The 22,478-nt window shown below is 46.1% G+C and overlaps 1 long non-coding RNA gene across 1 annotated transcript; it reads left to right on the forward strand.

Moving 5' to 3' along the window:
- Nucleotides 1-18,073: 18,073 nt before the first annotated feature.
- Nucleotides 18,074-19,673, forward strand: LOC148112309 (uncharacterized). The gene is made up of 4 exons (XR_015729598.1): nucleotides 18,074-18,129; nucleotides 18,220-18,293; nucleotides 18,442-18,647; nucleotides 19,576-19,673. It is a non-coding gene; the product is annotated as an uncharacterized LOC148112309 (long non-coding RNA).
- Nucleotides 19,674-22,478: the final 2,805 nt, after the last annotated feature.

The raw sequence follows: 22,478 nt of genomic DNA on the forward strand, positions 1-22,478 counted from the left end.
TGAACTGCAGGCAGCCGGAAGGCAGCAGAAGTAGCCTGCAGTACCGCATTCTAACCACTGCGCCACTATGGCTCATTTATTTATTTATTGTTTTATTGGTTCAATTTATATGCCGCCCTTCTCCAGAGACTCAGGGCGGCTTACAATGCGTTAAGCAATAGCCTTCATCCTTTTGTATATTTATACAAAGTCAGCTTATTGCCCCCACAATCTGGGTCCTCATTTTACCTACCTTAGAAAGGATGGAAGGCTGAGGCAACCTTGAGCCTGGTGAGATTCGAACCTGCAGTAATTGCAGGCAGTTGTTCTTAATAACCAGCTTAATAACAGGGTGCCTTAAACCACTGTACTACCAAGGCTCTTGAATGTTTTAATGTTTTAATGTCTTCTTTTAACTTTTGTATTAATGTGAATAGTACAGGATCAGCTATATGAACACTGGAAGACCCTCTTTATTCACAAAGAAAGAAATGTGCTTGTTTAGAAATTACACTAGGTCAGCTAAATTCCATTCTTGGTAATATATATCTTCTGAGGGGCCTAGCTGTCAAGGATGCGAGGACATCCATAAGAAACAAAAAGTTACTTATTAATCCAAGGCCAGCCATGAATCTATGCATCAGTGATTACAGAAGAGGAGGATGTTTAGCTAAGATTATCTCATGTACTATAAATTAGTGTAGGAATTTAGTAATTAAAAAGTGTCAATTATCATGTAACAAATGTATGTTAACCATATATGGAAAACTGCTGTGCCAGCAGAATCCTTTGTCTTGGATATGTATAAAAGCAGTTGTATCAGAACTCTTCCTTTGTTCAGAATTGCAGATACAAATCTGGTTCTGAAACTGCGCAATAAAACTGTCTCTGGCTGACCAAGGAATGTTGTTCAGTCTTCTCTTTCTACAACAGTATGGGATATTGTTGCATTGTTTTATTCTCTGTTGTAAGCCGCCCAGAGTCCCTTGGGAGTGGGGCGGCATAGAAATGCGACAAAATAAATAAATAATAAATAAATAATAAATAAAACAAATAAATAAGTTCTCTTCTGCTGAAAACAAAGTAGTTGGAAATCTCACTTGATAATTGGCTTTTTAAAGAGGCTACAGCACGAAGGGGATCCTTCCCTTTGCCTGAGTTACGGAGGAAAACTATGGAGGCAATAAGGAACTACAAGTACCATGAGGCCTATTGTCTCTTTAATAGTGAAAAAAATATTTATAATAAAGGATCTACTTCATGATAACAGGAGACCTTGAAGGTCTTGTAGTCCGCCTCCCTGCCCAAGCAGGAGACCCTGTACCAGTGATGGCTAACCTTTTTGTTCTTGCGTGCCGAAAGCACAATAGCCCGCACTCGCACCCATAATGCAATGTGCGCGTGCACCCCCTGCCCCCTGCGCATGCGCGTGAAACCCCCCCCCGGTGCTCCCCTGCACCCTGTTTTGGGCCTAGTAGGCCTCCCTGCAGCCTCCTGGGAGCAAAAACAGGCTGCAGGGGGGCTGCGCCATGCCGCACCCTCCCCGCACCCCTCCTGCACCCTGTTTTGGGCCTCGTAGGCCTCCCTGCACTTATAACCCATAATGCAATGTGCGTGTGACCCCCCCTGTGCTCCCCCGCCCTTGCATGTACATCTCCCACATGTGCCCCGCCCCGCACGCATGTGCGGCAGAGACGGGAAAATCAGCTAGCATTCGGGAAGCATGCACACTGAGCTGAGCTGGGGCGACGGCTCGCATGCCCACGGAGAGGGCTCTGTGTGCCACCTGTGACGCACATGCCATAGGTTCGCCATCACGCCCCTAAACCATTCTGGACAAATGGCTGTCCAGTCTCTTCTTTAAAAACTCCAAACCTCTCCTTGAAGTCTCAAGGAGAGACTTGTGAGGGCTCCAACCCTTTGGAATGAACTGCCCCCGGAGATACGGAATATCCCTGATCTCCGTGCTTTCCGCCGTGCTCTCAAGACCCTGATGTTCCAACAGGCGGGGCTAAACATATGAATATGTGAATGATTTTTTAAAAAAATGTTATCTAATTCTGGGTTTTATTTAATTGGCCAAACTAAGTAATAATTTTAATTAGCAATTTTATGATGTTTGTGTGTCTATATTTTTCTTGGCTGTACACCGCCTTGAGTCCTACGGGAGAAAGGCGGTATAGAAATATAATTAATAAATAAATAATAAATAATAAGTCTGTTACTTTTTGTCCTGCCTTCAGGGGTGTTGCAGAAAGGTCGACCCCTTTTTTTCTGTGACAGCCCCTCAAATATTACTAACATGTCACCCCTAAACGTTCTCTTTGTTAGACTAAACATACCCAATTCCTGCAAGTGTTTTTCATACATCTTAGCCTCCAATCCTCTAATCATCTTTGTTGCTCTTCTCTCCATTCTTTCCAGGGTCTTAGCATCTTTTTCGTATTGTGAGGACACTTCTTTTTTTTTATTATTTTGAAAACAAACTTTATTAAGTTTAAAAAGATAAAAATATGCAAATTATTCTCAATCATAAAATTACATATACAATACAAATCACCACAAACAAACTAAATATATGCAATTATATATACACACATATAAACAGTGACTTATTACCTATTCTATCTACATGACGGTGCCTATTTATTACTTTTGATTTTTCCTAAATTTTGTCTTTACCCTTTTTTCTTTTGACTTATCCACTTGTACCATCTATTCCATGCTTTAAAATATTTTGAGTCTTCCTTGTCTTTTAATTCTAAGGTTAATTTATCCATTTCTGCACACGTATAAATTTTTTGAGGACACTTCTAAAGACTCTGATTTCAGCCAGAGAAGAAGCTACCAGACTTCCCCTGACTTCTTGGCACTGCAGATCAAAGTGTCTCTCCTCCTACAATCCCTTCATTTTGGGGGTTGCGAAGCCCTCACAGGCCCAGCCCGAAGAGTGCCCGGGATGAGCAAACATCTGCTTCTCCTTGGCCTGTTCTCAAATGTCTTTGGCCGTGGATGAGTGGAGGCCCCACCCTTGAGGTCCCTGCCAAGGGCGATGTGAAGACTGCACATGGCATTCATTGGCAAAAGAAGGGGGTCCTTTCACAGAAGAGGCTTTGCGTTCTTGGCCGCTTCCTCAAAGCCTAGCGGAGCTCCAGCCTTCTAGAAGAGTGACAAACATTTATCCGTACATGCAGAATTTCAGAAAAGGGTTTTGGGGAGGGGATGTAAGAACAGGAGACCAGAGAAACACCCCAGATGCATTTTCTTGCTCTGAAAGTATACATAGAATAATAAGGTTGGAAGGGACCTTGTAGGTCATCTAGTCCAACCCCCCATCCAAGCAGGAGACCCTACACCATTTCTGACAGATGGCAGTCCAGTCTCTTGAAAGCTTCCAGTGATGAAGCTTTCCTTAATTGTATTGCTTATCTGGAGTCTCTGTCTGACCCAGTCTTTCTGAATGGATTACAAAGTCTGCATTTCTAAAAGTTGGCCTCCTCAGTTTCTGCTAGGGTCAGGGAGACTGGGGCAGGTTTCTGCCTCCCTTAAGATGTTTTCCCATTTCTCCTTTAGTGGAAATATTCTATCCTGCCTTTTTAATATCCCCCCAAATATTTCATTCTCTAGGAGGGAGGGTGAGTGCTCACTTTCTACAGTATGAGGACCAGTTGTAAGTCACTTTTTTCAGTGCCATTGTAACCTCAGATAGTTGCTAAATGAATGGTTGTAAGTTGTGACTACCTATATAGAATGTTGCATTTATTTATTTATTTATTAAATTTCTGCATCTGCCATCTCATCAGTGACTCTGGGATCTTTTACAACAATAAAAGTGGAGAGGTGGTGCCTCCTACTGGTCAGTGGAGGAAGTAAAATGAAGGACACATTTGTCCTTAAATCCATCCTACATTATTAGCCGGTCAGTTTGCAGCCCCTGGGTGGGGATCCAGCATTCAACATACTGAGTGGGAAGTTCTAATTCAGTATTTTTCAACATTGGCAACGTTAAGACGTGTGGACTTCAATTCCCAGAATTCTGCAGCCAAGATAGGGGAACTCTGGGAGAAGAAGTCCACATTATCTTAAAAGTTGCCAAGTTTGGAAAATACCTGTAGTAAACAGAGACATAGAATCAAGATCGTGTGAAGTATGTAGCACTTTACAAAACCCTAGTAAGACCACACCTGGAATCCTGCAACCAATTTTGGTCACCCTTCTACAAATAAGATGTTGAGACGTTGGAAAAAGTGCAGAGAAGAGCAACTAAGATGATCAAAGGCCCCAGGAGACTAAAACATATGAAGAACAGCTGCAGGATTTGGGTCTGGCTAGTCTAGAGAAAAGAAGGACTAGGGGTGACATGATAGCTGTATTCCAGTATTTGAGGGGCTGCCACAAAGAAGAGGGGGTCAAATTATTCTCCAAAGCACCAGAAGGCAGGACAAGAAACAATGGATGAAAACTAATCAAGGAGAGAAGCAACCTGCAATTAAGGAGAAACTTCCTAGCAATGAGGACAATTAACCAGTGGAACAGCTGGTGGGTGTTCCATCACTGGAGGTTTTTAAGAAGAAACTAGACATGAGATGGTGTAGGGTCTCCTGCTTGAGCAGGGGGTTGGAATAGAAGACCTCCAAGATCCCTTCCAACTCTGTTAATCTGTATAATTCATATTGAGGCTGAATTAATTCTGAATCAGTTGTGCTCAGCATGTCATTCCAGGGCCAGCCAGCAGATGGCGAGCCAGGACTACTGTTGGCAAACAAAGTTTCTCCCAAGCTGAGACCAAGTGATTATCCTATTTTAGATTTCTGCAAACTGGATTTCTTTGAGTTCTGAAATCGGGCAGCTTGGCCAAGCTCACTCTATCAGTCTGCAAGGCCCATCACTTTCGCCCAAGAATCAGGAAGGAGCAACATGGTATAAAAGAGCCTGGATAGCTCAACAGACAGAAGCACTGTAATTTAACACCAGCTGTCTGCAATTAAAGTAAGTTCGAATCTCGTCAAGGCTCCAGGTTGCCTCAGCCTTCCATCCTTTCTAAGGTAGGTAAATTGAGGACCCAGATTGTGGGGGCAATAAGCTGACTTTGTATAAATATACAAAAGTATGAAGGCTATTGCTTAACGCATTATAAGCCACCCTGAGTCTCCGGAGAAGGGCGGCATATAAATCAAATTAAAAAAATAAAATAAAAAAAACTTTGCATGTGTTGCTATGGGAGATAAATCTGCTACGAACTATTCCCTCCATAGAGTGAAGAAGAGCATAAAATATTGAGCCTTGGTAGCACAGTGGACTAATGCACTGTTATTAACATCAGCTGCCTGAAATTACTGCAAGTTCAAATCCCACCAGGGTCAAGGTTGACTCAGCCTTCCATCTTTTCAAAGGTAGGTAAAATGAGGACCCGGATTGTGGGGGCAATAAGCTGAGTTTGTATAAATATACAAAAGTATGAAGGCTATTGCTTAACGCACTCCGGAGAAGGGCGGCATATAAATTAAAAAAGCAAAAGCAAAGCAAAAGCAAAATCTGTGTTTGTGGGGAAGGTTGCCCCATATTTAGGAAGGGCTACAAATCCAAGGAAGTAGTTTTCAATGGCTTTTCTTTAGTATTCAAGTAGTCCTCAGTTTACAACAATTTGTTTAGTGACTGAAGTTACAACGACACTGAAAACAAATGATTTATGGCCATTTTTCACACTTACGACCGTTGCAGCATCCCCATAGTCATGTGATTTACATTCAAATGCTTGACAACTGAGTCACATTGATAATGGTTGCAGAGTCCCGGGAACCCGTTTTGCAGCCTTCTGACAAGCAAAGTCAATGGGGAAGCCAGATTCACTTAACAACCAGGTTACAGGTAGTCCTCAACCAGTGGTGGGTTGCCCCAGTTCGCACCAGTTTTATAGAACCAGTAGTAAAACTGGCGGGAGGCTCCGCCCACCGACCCCGATGTCATCAAAACACTTCTGTGCATGTGCAGAAGAGCGCGTGTGGCCACTCTGCAAAACAGAAGTAAAGGTAAGTAGAACCCACCCCTGTCCTCAACCTATGACCACAATTGAGCCCAAAATTTATGATGCTAAGTGAGACATGACCAGGGGTGAAATGCTCCCAGTTCGGACCGGATCGCCTGATCCGGTAGCGAAGGAGGCAGATGGTTCGGAGAACCGGTAGCAAAAAACCCTGCCCGCCCCCATTGCCCAGCTGAGCTGCGCAATCATCAGAGGGTGTTTTTTTAACTTTTAAAAGCATTTTTCCTACAACCTCTTTGGCCAAAAAATGCTTTTAAAAGTAAAAAAAAAAAAAGCCTCTGATGATTGCGCGGCTCAGCTGGGATCCTCAGAGGCTTTTAAAAGCAATTTTTCTACAACCTCTTCAGAGGTTGTAGAAAAAATGTTTTTAAAAGCCTCTGAGGATCCCAGCTGAGTTGCCTGATCATCAGAGGCTTTTAAAAAAAAGAAAATAAAGCCTCTGCCGATCAGGCAAGTCATCCAGGATCGTCAGAGGCTTTAAAAGCATTTTTTTTTACAACCTCTTCAGCCAAAGAGGTTGTAGAAAAAATGGGTTTAAAAGTAAAAAAAAAAAGTTGGCTTGCCCACTCAGTCATATTACCCCCCAAGCCATGCCCACAGAACCGGTAGTAACAAATTTTACATTTCACCACTGGACATGACCACTAAGTGGTCGTAGGTTGAGGACAAGGGTCTACTTATCTTTCCTGGGTCTTCAAATAATTTGACTAACCTGGTGAAGCTCATCCGATATTTTTTGGCTGCCTTTGAGGGAACTGACAGTCAGTGGCTCAGGATGTTTCTCCCTATTAAAATCTTTCTGAAACGATCGTTTCTTTGATAGCTCCATTTGGTTCCCCACGTCTCTCAGTGGGGCTTCGGATTTCATTATCGCTTCTCCGTGGAAGCCCGCTTGAGGGGCAGAGAGAGATGAAAAGAAACCCACTCCTCTATCAAAGGCAGGCCTTCGGTGGAATCAAGCTCAGATTCTCTGCCATGGCACTGAGGATGTTTTGCAGAGACATCCCTTCAGATGATCTTTCAAAAGCCGTGACTCTGTGGACATCCTGAAGCAGAGGAGCATCTGGGGGTCGTCTGGATGCCCCCAAAGTCAAGATCATAGCTGTGATCAAGTGATCAAAGACCCCTCCTCTTTTCGCCTGCATCTCAGGCACAGGGACTCTGTTCTGAAAGCAAAAGCTTCCGAATGGAGATTTTTTTTTCTTTAAGCGAATAGAAGAAGAAAAGAAGAAGAAAAAGAAGAAGAAAAAAGTCTGGTTGGGGGGAGTATGAGAAAAAAACAGCAGTTTATTCTTTGGGTGTGAGCGCTAACTGAATCCATCACACACCCCCACTCCCCACCCCGGTTTCAGCATGTGAAGAGAGACACACACGAAAGTAGCAGATGTCATCGTGCAGCATTTTAGATAATGGGCAGTTATGGTGGCAACTGTGCATATACCTAATAGGCATATTTTCCTTAACTTTTGGGATTTAAGGCAGTCTGCAGCAGCAGCAGCTGTGAAATGCAACCCTCCTAATGCTGTTTGCAGCAAATGCATGTGCGCCTCCGAGGGGCAGAGACTTTGCAAGAGAAGAAAAACAAGGCAAAGTACCTTTTTCCCTTCTCTCCCCCCCCCCGCCCTCCCCAGCTCTTTCCCGGTCTATAATCTATCTATATTATTGCTTTGCATAGAGAGATGGGTAGTATAAGAATTTAATAGATGAAATAAAATAAAACATCTATCTATCTATCTCTCCATCTCTCCATCATTTATCATTTATCATCTCTATCTATCTATTTATCCATCTATCTATCTATTTATCCATCTATCATCTATCTATCTATCTATCTATCTATCTATCTATCTATCTATCTATCCATCTATCTATCTATCTCTCCATCTCTCCATCATTTATCATTTATCATCTCTATCTATTTATCCATCTATCTATCTATTTATCCATCTATCTATCATCTATCTATCTATCTATCTATCTATCTATTTATCCATCTATCTATCATCTATCTATCTATCTATCTATCTATCTATCTATCTAATTTATCTATCTATCTATCTATCTATCCATCTATCATCTATCTATCTATCTATCTATCTATCTATCATCTATCTCCCTCCCTCCCTCCATCCATCCATCCATCCATCCATCCATCCATCCATCCATCCATCCATCCATCCATCTATCTATCTATCTATCTATCTATCTATCTATCTATCTATCTATCTATCTATGCTATCTATGCTATCTATCTCTATCTATCTTATCTATCATTTAAAAATCATCTCTCTCACTCAGAGGGATTCTAAGCAGTGTACAAATAAAATGTTAAAATATATAAAATGTTGAAAATATAAAAACCGAATATAAAATTTAAAACAGGGCAAGAATAGTTATATAGTTATATAATAGTTTTTAAGTGTTTCATCACTTTTGGGGGCTTCCCCAGGGATACTGTAAAAGGATTTTAATTTTGCAAAGTGGATGTCACAGCATTTTCCAGAGCAAAGTTTCTTCAACTTTTTCTCTCTCAGGACCTCTTCACACTTTTAAAAATGATGGAGGAGGATGCCAAAAGAGCTCCGTTTGTATGGGTTATACTGATTGATACCCATCATACTGAAGATTAAAATTGGCACCGCCACTAACGGCTTTGCATGATTGTTTTATAGGGTTTTAATACTGCATTATATTTCATCGTAGGCTGGCCAATAATTTTAATTTCCTCCAACCACACTTTGAGGAATACTTTTCTAGTGCTCAAAATAGAAGAAAAGAAAATTTGACTTTGAATTTTGATATTTGGTTTGCATTTAGTAATTAGGTAAAAGTAAAAAAATTGAGATTGAAAAGAAGCCACTGCTTCTTTTCCTTCTTTCTTTAGAATAGAGTAGAATGAACTGGAAGGGACCTTGGAAGTCTTCTAGTCCAGCCCCCTGCTCAAACAGGAGAACCTATACCATTTTACCTCAGTTTACCTCAGACTTATTTCCCCTTTCTCTTCCCTTTCAAATGTTCCTATTATCTTTATTTTTATTTATTTTATTTTATATTAAGATAAACTTCAATAAAATCTTAAAACTAAAAAAGAAGAAGGAACACTTTTCTAGAGAGTAAATCTGACCCTTAAAGCAGAAATGGGCCCAGGGGCAGAAGTGTGTGTGTGTGTGTGTGTGTGTCAGTCGAAAGAGTCAGGATGGTGATCGGGACCACGCCATAAAAGCCCCCTTTTGCATGTGTGTTGAAGGACCGTGTTGCTGGGCCTGGGAAGCCTTGGGCTTCCTCTGCTGCTCCTGAGGGCCAGGCCTGCAGCTCACTGGAGGCAGAGGAAGTCCCCACATCCAGGTCCTCTTGTGTGGATGGGTTCAAGCGAGGCTGGGGCTGTTGTGAGCCCAGCTTCATCCCTGCACGGAAGTGAGAGCCAACCTTGCCATTCAGAATCGAATAGAATCAGGGGTGGGTTCTACTTACCTTTACTACCGGTTCGCAACAGGATTCTATTCCATACCTATTCCATACTGATGATGTGGACAGGATTTTGGGGAGACTTAGTGCGGCCACATGTTTACTGGACCCGTGTCCCTCCTGGTTGGTACTGGCTTCCCGGGAGGTTACACGAGGCTGGCTCCAGGGCGTTATTAATGCTTCCTTGAGTGAGGGTCACTTCCCCGCTGCCCTGAAAGAGGCGGTGGTGAGGCCTCTCCTCAAGAAGCCGTCCCTGGACCCAGCAATATTGGCTAACTATCGTCCTGTCTCCAACCTTCGCTTCATTGCGAAGGTTGTTGAGAGTGTGGTCGCGCAACAGTTTCCACAATTCCTGGAGGAAACATCCTATCTGGATCCGTTCCAGTCAGGTTTCAGGTCTGGGCACAGCACGGAAACGGCATTGGTCGCGCTGGTTGATGATCTCTGGAGGGCTCGGGACAGGGGTTATTCCTCTGTTCTGGTCCTATTAGATCTCTCAGCGGCTTTTGATACCATCGACCATGGTATCATGCTGCACCGGCTGGAAGAGTTGGGGGTGGGAGGCACCGTGTTACGGTGGTTCTCCTCCTTTCTCTCCGACCGGTCGCAGTTTGTGTTGGCAGGGGGGCAGAGGTCGACCTCGAGGCCTCTCATTTGTGGAGTGCCGCAGGGATCGGTCCTCTCGCCCCTTCTGTTCAACATTTATGTGAAGCCGCTGGGCGAGATCATCCGTGGCTTTGGGGTGAGATACCACCAGTACGCTGATGACACCCAGCTGTACATCTCCACCCCAGGCCACCCCAACGATGCCCTTGAAGTGATGTCCCAGTGCCTGGAGGCTGTGCGGATCTGGATGGGGAGAAACAGGCTCAGGCTCAACCCTTCCAAGACTGAGTGGCTGTGGCTCCCGGCATCCCGATATAGTCAGTTGACCCCATCACTGACTATTGGGGGCGAGTCTTTGGCCCCCACTGAAAGGGCTCGCAATCTGGGAGTCCTCCTGGATAGGCAGCTGTCTTTGGAGGAACATCTGACGGCTGTTACCAGGGGGACCTTTTATCAGGTTCGCCTGATTCGCCAGTTGCGGCCCTTTCTTGATCGGGATTCCCTGTGCACAGTCACTCATGCCCTCGTCACCTCTCGCCTTGACTACTGCAACGCTCTCTACATGGGGCTCCCCTTGAGGAGCACCCGGAGGCTCCAGCTGGTCCAGAATGCAGCAGCGCGGGTAGTGATGGGAGCAACATGGCGCTCCCATGTAACACCACTCCTGCGCGAGCTGCACTGGCTCCCGGTGGTCTTCCGGGTGCGCTTCAAGGTGTTGGTTATCACCTTTAAAGCGCTCCATGGCATAGGGCCTAGCTATCTCCGAGACCGCCTGCTGCTACCGATGACCTCCCATCGACCCGTGCGCTCCCACAGAGAGGGCCTCCTCAGGGTGCCATCAGCCAAACAATGTAGGCTGGTGGCCCCCAGGGGGAGGGCTTTCTCTGTGGGGGCTCCCACCCTCTGGAATCAGTTGCCCCCGGAGATAAGAAGAATCCAGGACCTCAATGCCTTCCGTCGTTCCCTGAAAACCTATCTTTTTCAGCAAGCAGGGTTGGCTTAAGAAGAAATTTTAAAATTTTAAAATCCTTTTAATTAGTCTGTGATTTTTAATTTTTTGGGCCAAATTTTATATATATTTTTAAATGTTTTAATATTTGTATTCTATGTTTTTTATCTTGGCTGTACACCGCCCTGAGTCCTCAGGGAGAAGGGCGGTATATAAATTCGAAATTAAATTAAATTAAATTAAATACCTACTGTCAGGCTTGTCCCATCTTGGGCATTTAGGAAAGAAAGACCCTTGACTCCATTTGGTTGAAGCCATAGGTTCTTTTATTAAAATTAAGTTGCAGCAAAAGTAAAACTAGATCTGAATATTGCTGTGCAAAATATTGCTTACATTTCCCCCACTTTCCCTGTCTCTCTCCCCTTGACCAGTCCATCAGTGTCCAATAGGATGTCCTTTGGATATTTTGTGAATGGCTTGGATGTTTGGCCCCTCTCGCTGCAGTTTCGCATTTGGTTCCCAGGCCAGGTGTCCTTGGTTGCTGGTTTATTCCAGTTTGGCACCTCTGGTTCTCACCAATATGTCACCCTCCCGCTGTTTGTCTTCTGGTTCTGAGGCCCACATGTTACTGCTCCAAATTCCTCCCCCACTTTGTGATTTATGGCAGGATGCCAGCGAAACAAACAAGCTAAAGCTGGCAGACCTGACACACTACTTATTTCAGGGGGAATCTACTTTTGTGAGGAAGCTGTCTTGCAGCAGGCCAATTGAAGGTCTTCAAGGTCACAATGGGTGGGACCTTTGCTGCAATGCACCTGTTCTTGGTTGCCCAGCCCCCATCTTACTTGCCCCAGATGTCTTCTCCTCCATCCAGGCTCATGTCTTAAGCGTTCCCTGTGTCTCTGCTCCCAGGTTCCTGTTCTTTTCACACACCTCCAGAGGATTAAGTTTATCCCCTGCCTTTGCCAGAAAGCATCTCCTGCCCTCCACCCATTCTCACGAAGGATTCCAGCCATAAGAAAACCGAATCACGCAATTCTTCTTCGGTCTATTGCAGATGAGAATGGCTTATGGGCAGAAACGTCTTGATGTCCCAGTTTGAAGTGACTGTCAGGTGTGATTGCATCACCTGTGCTCAGTTCAGTGGCACGGAAAGCCATCGAGCTGGGTTGGTTGTCCCTTTGTGGTGTCTGTAAAAGGGGGGTTGGGGGGAAGAGTGAAGATCTCTGAGGAATATTTTATAAAAGGAAGAGTATGACCCTTTCTCGACAGCATCACCAGGACTTGTTTCTCTTTGATACTTTCAAAATTATCTTTGCATTAGCTGTTCCAGCTAATCATGAGGCTGATTGAACAAAGAAGCTGTCAGATTTGTACTATATTTCCTGTTCTGAAGTTCATGAAGCTAGCAGAGAAAAAGAGTTAGAGAGCCATTTAAAAGCAAAGAGGGAAGATGGCCTTTTGAAGCAGAGGAAAACATTCCTAAAATCAGTTTGGGCTCATTTCTTGATCCCCAAAAATATAAAAAAGTGTTGTACCATAGAGGAGGAAGGGGGGGGGAGAAAAAGAGGAGGAAGAGGAAGAGGAGGAAAATGAGGAAGAGGAAGAGGAGGGGAGGAGGAAGAGGAGGAGAAAGAAGAGGAGGAGGAGAAGGAGGAAGAGGAGAGGAAGAGGAGGAGGAGGAGGAAGAGGAGAGGAAGAAGAAGAAGAGGAGGAAGAGGAGGAGGAGGAAGATAAAGAGGAGAAGGAAGAGGAAGAGGAGGAAGAGGAGGAGGAAGAGAGAATGCTGGCGATGTTAGATGATTTTTCTGGAATATGAAAATTCTTCTGGATTTTCTGGAATATGAAGCTCGTCTCCATTTTTCAAGAGGATTGTCAGCATTCAAGGCACCCCTCAGTCCTCTCTTTTGCCAGTCTGCAGCCAAGCCAGCTGCCCTTCGCTCTCAGGACCCCACAGCGTCCCAAAACCTCCTCCTTCTTCCCAGGCCAACGTTGCAACCAAATCACGCTGACTTTTTTTCTCAAAAGGGCAAGACATCAAAGAAGGCCCACCGACAGGCATTCTGAAGCCCTGGAGTAGAGGGAGGGAAACAACTGAACGTAAAATAAGCCTTTGGCTCAGAAAGTGGGCTGCAACTGGCAGGATAGAAATGGGGTGGGAGGTTGGTCTCGCTGAGTAGACAGGTGAAGACATCAGAGTCACCTTTGTATAAAATCAGATAACTTTCTCGGGAACTTTTCCTTTTGGTTTAAGATTTCCCATCCCTTCAGCTTCTGCTAAGGCGGAATCTCACAACAGGTTCCTTCCTTGGGGGGAAAAACATTTCTGTTTTTCTAATTTTCTCCAGGGTGTTTGCAGATTCCTTTTTCGGCTGCTCTTGGTGGTATTTTGGAGCTGAATTTTCTGGGAGATGGGGCAGAAGGCTTTTTGCTCTGCAACTTTGCATCCTTCTGAAATGCCTGGCTGGCCTCGTTCTCCCACTGGGAAAAAGAAACAAATAACTCAGGCAACTGACTTTCTAGTTTTCTAAATGAAAAATCAGGATATTTGCACACAACCCTTGTCTATCTTAGAATCATTGCTTTTTGCTTCAATGAGATAATTCACAAAAGTTTCCATGAAAAAAATAAAACCCTAAATGCAAATGCTCCTTCATCAGCCTCGGTGTGTGAACAGGTAGGAAATAAATGCTTTAAGATACTTATTTTCTCTGTCCTGACAGCTCCAGTATCTGCTGTTGTATCTTTATCCCATTATTTCAGTAGCTTAGAAGAACAGGAGTCCTTGTAGGAGGAAAAGGGTGTTGAATTTCAAATCCACTTTGTTACAAGGATTCATGGATCAGGCCCAACAGCAAGACATGAGTCAGTAGATTAATTAAATCTCTTTTATTCACAGGATCATCTCAACAACACTTGCAACATCTGGATCTGAAGAGCGAGGAGGAGCGTGCCCACCTTTTATGCCAGAAGGCGGAGACTTAGGTAAGGAGGGGTTAGTGGGAGGAGCTGGACAGGTGGGAGTTTGGATTAACCCCTGCACTGCTGCACTATAGCTGACCCCTGGCACGGTTAAGGCATTTACCCTTGACAAATCCCCCTCTAAATGCCTAACATGTGTCTGTATGCCTGACTGATTGATTGGCACTCCGGGGCGGATATTGAGTTTGGACACTAGGTGTGAATGTTGTTTGCCCTGCAGTGGTTTTGTGAGTATGTCTGCAGTCTGTTCTTCTGTGTCACAATGAATGGCCTTTATGAACCCGATTCTGGAGAGCTGTCTTACGTGTTTGTATTTTATGTCGATATGTCTTGATCTTTGCCCTACGGCATCGGCCATGGATATTTCTATGGCGGCCTTGTTGTCTTCATAGATATTTATCGGGTAAGTTGGTTCTCTCCACACGCTGGCGAGCAGGTCGTCGAACCAGATAAGGTTGTTGGCGGCTTTGGAGAGGCATATGTATTCTGCCTCAGTGGTCGAGGTGGCTACCAAGATTTGTTTACCTGTGTACCAATGCACAGGGCTATTGTTCAAGTAGAATATGTATCCTGATGTGCTTTTCCTACTTTTGATATCTCCAGCCCAGTCAGCGTCGGCGTAGCAGGAGAGGACAGGTTCGTCAGATGCTTCTGGTTCTAGGATTAGGCACGCATTGGCGCTTTGTTTCAGGTACCTTAGTACCCTCTTCACTGCGTCCCAGTGGTATGTGGTGGGTCTGCCTACGTGTCTGGACAATAGATTAACTGATAGCGCAATGTCTGGCCTTGTCCAGTTAGCGATATACAGGAGTGAGCCTATGACTGACCTGTACAGCGTGTTGTCTTCAAACTCAGGTGATTCGTCATGCATGTTCTTCAGAAAGTCCGGTTGCATGGGTGAATCACATCCCTTGGCATCTGCCATGTTACATTTGTGGAGTAATTCCTCTATCTTTTCCTTTTGGGACAGTTGAAAACCCTTGGGGGTTTCACTGACCTGCACGCCCAGGTACCGGTTTATTCTTCCTAAGTATTTTAAGGTGAAGTGTTCGCTTAGTCTGTTGGCGAAGGCCTTGCGATTCTTTTCGTGTTTGCTGATGTAGAGAATGTCATCCACGTATACTAGGATGTATTCTGGCGAGTCCCCCACTCTCCTGGTGAAGAAGCAGTTGTCGGCCACGGTTGCTGTGAATCCCATTGACTTCAAGACCTCAACCAGGCACTCATACCAGCGTTTACCTGACTGTTTAAGTCCGTACAGACTTTTGCGAAGCAGCCAGGTGTCCCCCCTGTTGGTCCTTTTACTGTGTGGCGCCTTGACGTATATCTCCTTATCTAGGTTGGCGTGCAGATAAGCTGTCTGCACATCGAACTGGTGTACCTCTAGTCCTAGTAGGGAGGCGATGACCAGGGCACTTTTGACGCTCTCTGTCCTCACGGTGGGTGAGTAGGTGTCAGTGTAGTCCTCTGGGAACCTTTGAGCAAACCCCTGGGCCACTAGCCTGGCTTTGTATAGGTTTTGGCCACCCTCAAGGTTCTTGACCTTGAAGATCCATCGGGTGCCTATCGCGCTTTTGCCCTCAGGGACCTTGGCTGGGGTGTAGACCTCTAGTTCTCTCAGACTGTCCAGTTCTTTGGCCATGGCGGACTCCCACCTTGTTCTCTCCTCTTGAGGTAGCCTTAATACCTCTTCGTATGAGTTTGGTGTGACGTGGTTCGTGTGTATGTGCATCACGTAGTCATTTAGCCTCCTTGGCAACTGGTTCCTGGTTGACCTGACCGGTCTGTCTATTGTCTGTTCGGTGTCATGTAAGTACCTGGCCTCCCTTTGTGTCAGCGAGTCTACACTTATTTTGGGATGGTTCCCTTTCCACTCCCCAATTTTGATGCCTTGGAGGTTGGGTTTGGGTCCCTTCTTTTCCTGTCTATTCACCTTTTCGTGTTTGTCTTGTGCTTGCTCGTCTGGCCTACTTTCTAGCTTGTTGGGCACCTCGTTCAAATGTATCCTGGACCAGTTGGCTTGCTCATGGAATGCCGCCGTCCTAGATACCACGAACCTGTCGTTACTGTCCACAAACCTGTAGCCCTTGGTTCCCGGTTCATACCCCATGAACCTCAGTCTTCTGGATACTTTGTCCCCTTTTCTGCGCAGCTGTTTGGGAATGTGGACATCGGCGGTTACGCCGAATACGTGTAAGTGTGCTATTTGTGGCTTTTTGTTGTACATGAGCTCGTATGGCGTTTTGTCTATCACACTGGACCATGTTCTGTTAAGTGTGTAGTTGGAGTAAACCAAGGCCTCAGACCAGAAGTGTTGGCCAACGCCCGCGTCCTCTAAGGCGCACCTGACCATTGTTTGCAGCGTTGAGTTTCGTCGTTCTGCGACCCCGTTCTGAAAGGCCGAAAATGGGGACGACGTAAAGTGAAGCACGCCCTTGGATCTGAGCCAATGGGAGAAGTCCCTTGATAGGAACTCGGACCCTCTGTCAGTCATGATTTGCTTGATTTGGGCGTTGTTCTGTGTCTCTACCCTTTTGTAGAACTCTTTGAATTTTTGGAAGGCCTCATCCTTTCTCTTTAGGGTATAGACGAAGCCATATCGACTATAATCGTCCACGATGGTGAGAAAGTATCTTTTTTTGTATTTTATGGATGGCCTTAGGGGCCCTACCAAATCCATGTGGACTAAATTGAATATCTGTTTGGCGGCGCGTGATGACTTCTTAGGCCTGGGTTTGACCTTTAACTTAGAACATTTGCACACCGAGCACTCGAGGTAGTTTTCACAGCTCTTTATTTTGATGCCCTCGGTACAGTTGGCCATTTTTTGGATTACGGGGAAACTTGCGTGCCCTAGCTTCCTGTGTAATAGGTGTGCACAGTCGTCGTGCATGGGCTTGCCTATCGAGGGCCCTCTCTGAGTGTGTCTGCTGTGTCGTGTCTCTAGTGTCGTGTTCTTCTTGTTCTCTACCTCTCCCTCATCTACCTGTCCTCCTTCAATTCTGTTCTGGTTAAGGTCTTCTATGCTTTCCGAGCTGGCGTATATGCTGTGTGTGCTACCCTCAAAGAACGTTACATGAGGTAACCCTTGACTGATGGTCACTCTCCCTATGTCCTTTCCGCCCTTGCTGACTTGAACATTCCCTTCCGTAAAGGTCACCTTAACCCCTGATTCCTTGCTGAGTTTTACTGCGGCTAATATGTTGTGGGGTATCTCCGGGACCAGCAGTACCCCCTCTATTTCCCCTACTCCTGGCAATATAACTGTCCCCTTGCCTATTACCTTAACCTCGCTTTGGTCTGCAACCTTGATTGAGAAATCCTCTCTTTGGAACGATGAGAGAAGTTTCTGGTTGTATGTGGTGTGGTTGGAGGCTCCAGAGTCTAGGAGCCATGAATTGGTGTCTCTGCCCTGATGTGTTATGTGAGTGCGTTCTCCTATCCCATATAATGACCCCGTTCTGCTGTCACGTGAGCTGTCTCTATTCCCTCTTCTATCCCTGGGGTTGGGTGAATCTCTGCGCCTGTATCTCTCCTCAGAGGTGCGTCTCTCTGTTTGCCTGAACCTATGTTCAGGTCTGCCTCTCTCCCTGTAGTTCTTGGGGCAGTCTCTCTTGAGATGCCCCCTTGATCCACAGATATAACACTCTGATATGTTGTGTTGTTTCTCCTGGAAGACTACCCTTTTCTCGCTCTTATGCTCTGTGGAGGGGCCAGAGCGCCTCCTCTTGAGATTGTCTTCTGCTATGAGTTTGTTGGACAGCTTTTCCACGGATAGCAGGCCTAGGCTAATGGTATCTAAGTGTGATAAGAAGCTGTCCCATGAGTGATCTAAAGAGTTAATTATTACACTCTTCATGATCTGATCGGATATGACCTCCCCCCTAAGGTGGAGTTCTGCTCTGGTAGCGCTTAAGGACACTAGGTGCTCACTTATGGGGGCCCCTGGTTTCAGTCTGGCAGAGAAGAAGTCTTTGGAGATCTGGGTAGTGGTGGACACACTCTCACTGTAATACAACCCAAACATTTTCTGTATGATTTCAGATACAGTGAGATTATGACCAATGCAGTGATAGATCGTGGGAGATATGCTTGCAATTAAAAGGTAAAAAGCCCTATGGTGCGTACAGTCCAATTCCAAGGACCAAGGTTTCTCTGGGGGGTCATTAATAAAATGTGACATATTTTCTTTTAGGAACACTACCTGGAGCTGCTGTGACCACTCTAGGATATTGCCCCCATCCATCCTCAACTTAGGAAAGTCACTCGGTAAGTTCCCAGCATTATTTGTAAAGTTACTTACTGCTGGCTGCTGTCCATGGTTCCTTATGTGCCTATAACAGCAATACGGCATGGGAACGCTAGCCGGCATTTTAAAAGTCCCGCTTTGCGATTTTTTTCTCTTTTCTTCTTCTAGGCGGAAGAGCGCATGCGCGAAGTCCATTTCTGCCCTGCCGTCGTCGAGGAAGGACCTGTTCATCGCGGCTCCGGCGTAGAGGTCTCCATCGGCTGGGTAGGCCTCGACTTCGGTCTTGGGGGTCCAGGTGCGCTCCGGATGGTGGCGGTCAGCAGCGGCTTCATCAGGGTGACGATCCTGGCGGTGCTGGGGTCTCGGCGACGAAAGTAAGTAGCTGGCCCAGTCCCTGCGTTCTGGGGTGCGCGGTCCGGGCGATCGGCGGCGCGGTGTCCTTGGGGTGCGCAGGGGGCTTGGTGTGCTGGGGTGGGCATCGTCGACCCTCGGGTGGGCGTTCCGGTGCCCCTCTCCTCGCCTTCCCTTTCGTTTGGGCCCTTCCGGATCCCTTCTTGTGACTTTGAGGCCCGGGCCGAAGGCGGCGGCGAGGGTCCTCATGGCCTCGTCGACTTGCCGTTCGGTTGGGGGGTCCCCGCGGCCCGAATCGGACTCTGCCCCCTCGCCCCAGTCGTTTTCATCATCGCTTGGGGTCGGATATTTTTCGCGCGCCGGCCATTTTGAATCCCGGCTTCTGATTGGGCGGGGGTCGGCCATTTTGCCCGACCACGTGGTCAAAGATGGCCGCCGTTTTGAATTTAGCGCGGGGCTGTGGGGCTCGGTGACCGTAGTGGGGTCGTTCTGGGGCGATCCACTCACCGAATTCAGTTCTTCGGGCTCCGGGTCTGAGTCTTCCTCGCTCCCCGCCACCTCGCGGTCCATTATGAAGCTTCGTAGGTCCGCGAGGAGATTCTTGTCATTGGCTCGCTCTTTTAGCAGCCTCAGGACGTCGATTCTCAGTTTTTCTTCCTCTTGATCACTGGGATTCGTTATTTCCCTTTTGTTGGTCTCCCTCCTTTCCTCCGATGTGGTGGCTTTGGGATCAGTCTTGGTTTCTGCCTTCCTAGGCGATCCTGCTGGGTTGCTGTCCCTTTGCTTCGGTGGAGTTGCCATCTCGTAGGCAGTGATGTATCTTCGTTGTAGGTTCGGAGGTTATTGGGCCATCCAACCATCCTCTGCTACCATATTGTTACAAGGATTCATGGATCAGGCCCAACAGCAAGACATGAGTCAGTAGATTAATTAAATCTCTTTTATTCACAGGATCATCTCAACAACACTTGCAACATCTGGATCTGAAGAGCGAGGAGGAGCGTGCCCACCTTTTATGCCAGAAGGCGGAGACTTAGGTAAGGAGGGGTTAGTGGGAGGAGCTGGACAGGTGGGAGTTTGGATTAACCCCTGCACTGCTGCACTATAGCTGACCCCTGGCACGGTTAAGGCATTTACCCTTGACACACTTACTGACACCGCCTGGAATAATTAACTTGCTGGGAATTTAAGAATTAAAGGCTGACGTGAAAAAAAGGACGATGCTCTTTTGAACAACAGAGATTTTGTCTCTCAAACCGGGAGAAACATTACTAGATCAGAAAGAGCTTTCTAGGCTCCTGGGTAATTTGCAGTAGATGGAACATAAGGAAAAAATTGAATATTTGTTCCTGATTAGCAGAAACAAATAAAAAAAATGTCCTCCCCACCTTTAAAATAGATTTAAGAAAGCTGGTATATGGGAAAGAAGAAATAGAAGCAATGAATAGAAGTGTCCACAGAGCCGCGGGGTCAAAAAACTTAAGATGGCAGCCACAATCATGACATTTTTTGCAGGACCCCCATGTGAGAGCACTTCTAGTCCTTGAATGCAAAATCTTGTGCTGGGCTTCTTCTCAGAGGCTCTTCGGTTCCTGGAATTTTGGAGGAAGAGAGGCATGGTTCAAGTGAGTAGATTTTGGATTTGGAGGACACCTTTATCAGCACTTTTGGGAAATGGCTGCTGGGTTTGGCTTGCTCATTGACCAAATGCCCGCCATCTGTGTCAAGACCGGCTACAAAGCAGCAATTGATCAGGGAGGTGATCTTGCCTTTACTCCCCAACTACTGTCAGGCTTGTCCCAGCTTGGGCACTTAGGAAAGAAAGACCCTTGATTCCATTTGTAGTGAAAGGTGTACTTTTACTGAAGACAAGTGGTTACAACAGTAGCAAGCTGGATCTGAGGATTCTTGGCCAAAACTTGCCTATTCCCTTTCTCCCAGATCCTCCCCCCTTGACCAGTCCACAAGTGTCCAATAATATCCAGATTTGGTGTTTTGTAACAGCTCTGAGGTTTGGTGCCTCATTGGTCGAATTTCGCATTCTGTTCTCACACTCATGTCTTTGGATGCACTGGTCAGTTCTGGATTGGCACCTCTGGTTCCTGTCATCCTGTCATCCTTCCCCCTTGCGTTCCCATTCTCCCCCTCCCTCTGTTTTATGCCAGGATGCCAGGTGAACAGGCTGAGGCGTTTACAATGGCAGACCTGACATATACCTTTCTATATTTCTGCTCAGGTACAGTAGATGCTGTTCCACCTTTAGGGGACTGAAGGACATTCTTCGAATAAAAGTGATGCTGGGCAGGGGTGGGTTCTAAATTTTTTTACTACCAGTTCTGTGGGTGTGGCTTTTGTGGGCGTGGTTTGATGGTCATGTGACAATTCTTTAGGATTTAGCAGAGGTACTGGTCTACCAGGCTTTTAACTGCTTATAGAGCTGTACTGGTCTACCCATTTATTTTTGCAGGCACCGGTCTACCTATTTGTTTTTGGAGCGCACTGGTCTACCGCCACACTGCCTTTTAACACTGATCAGCTGTAGGGCGGCCCTTTGAAGCCCCGCGGCAAGAGCTTAAACAGTTTTTTTCCTTCCAGCCGATCAGCTGGGATTCGGGAGGCAGCAAAAAATTGGGGGTGGGGCCAAATAAAAGGTAAGAATAACGCGGAGGGAGGTGGTGGTGGGGGTGGCGGGAGGGCCCAACTCCCGAACAAAGGTTTGGTGATGTCATATTGTCACCGCTACTGGCTCGGCTGAACCGGGCTGAACCGGGAGGAACCCACCACTAATACTGGGGACCCTAACTGTGTCAACATTCTGCTATGTTAGCAAGTCAGCCTGTGTATGTTCATATCCATCTCTCAGTAAGAACTCTTAAGCAGTGGGACAGCCATTCCTGGAGCCTTTCACAAAATAATTGGACAGCCAATCTTTGTCAATCAGCAGGGGGTTTGATTAGAAGACCTCCAAGGTCCCTTCTAATTCTAGGATTCTGTGATTCATCGCTATATGCTTAGGATGGCAACATGGTTCCAGTTTCAAGAGAATCCTTCCTCTTCTAACCACTAGATGGCAATAAGCACCTGCTAGAAGCTAGATCACTTGAGTAGGGATGCAGTGACTCAGTGGCTAAGATGCTGAGCTTGTCGATCAGAAGGTCGGCAGTTCAGCGGTTCGAATCCCTAGCGCTGCATAACGGAGTGGGCTCCCGTTACTTGTCCCAGCTTCTGCCAACCTAGCAGTTTGAAAGCCTGTAAAAAATGCAAGTAGAAAAATAGGGACCACCTTTGGTGGGAAGGTAGCAGCGTTTCGTGCGCCTTTGGCATTGAGTCATGCCAGCTACATGACCACGGAGATGTCTTCGGACAGCGCTGGCTCTTCGGCTTTGAAACGGAGATGAACACTGCCCCCTAGAGTCGGGAACGACTAGCACATATGTGCGAGGGGAACCTTTACCTTTTACCTTTAGATCACTTGATTCCACAGCTAGTGGTAGCTAGTTTCCAAAGGTCTATGTAGATTCTTGATCATCTAGGTCCTGGTTGTCCCAAGGATGCTTTTCAAAAGGCAACTGGACTTTCTTGGCTTTTTCTTTTCTTTTCTGAAGAACTGAAGAAGCTTCATGGATGTGCAGTGAAACGTTTTCAAGGAAAAAAACCAAGACAGTCCAGTTGTCATTTGAAAACCACTTTTGGGGCTAGTTTCTGGACATTTAGTTTCCTTTGGTTTAGGGACATTATCTGTGATGTTCATTAGAGCAAAATGCACAGGAACTTCTATGGGTCAAGAAGGAAGATGGTCAAAGCTGAACTGATTTGGATTTCGCTTCTTGTGCCTGAAACATGGTGTACAGTCC

This window comes from Pantherophis guttatus, chromosome 11 (assembly GCF_059756535.1).
Source record: "Pantherophis guttatus breed Tessera chromosome 11, ASM5975653v1, whole genome shotgun sequence".
NCBI classification, from domain to species: Eukaryota; Metazoa; Chordata; class Lepidosauria; order Squamata; family Colubridae; genus Pantherophis; species Pantherophis guttatus.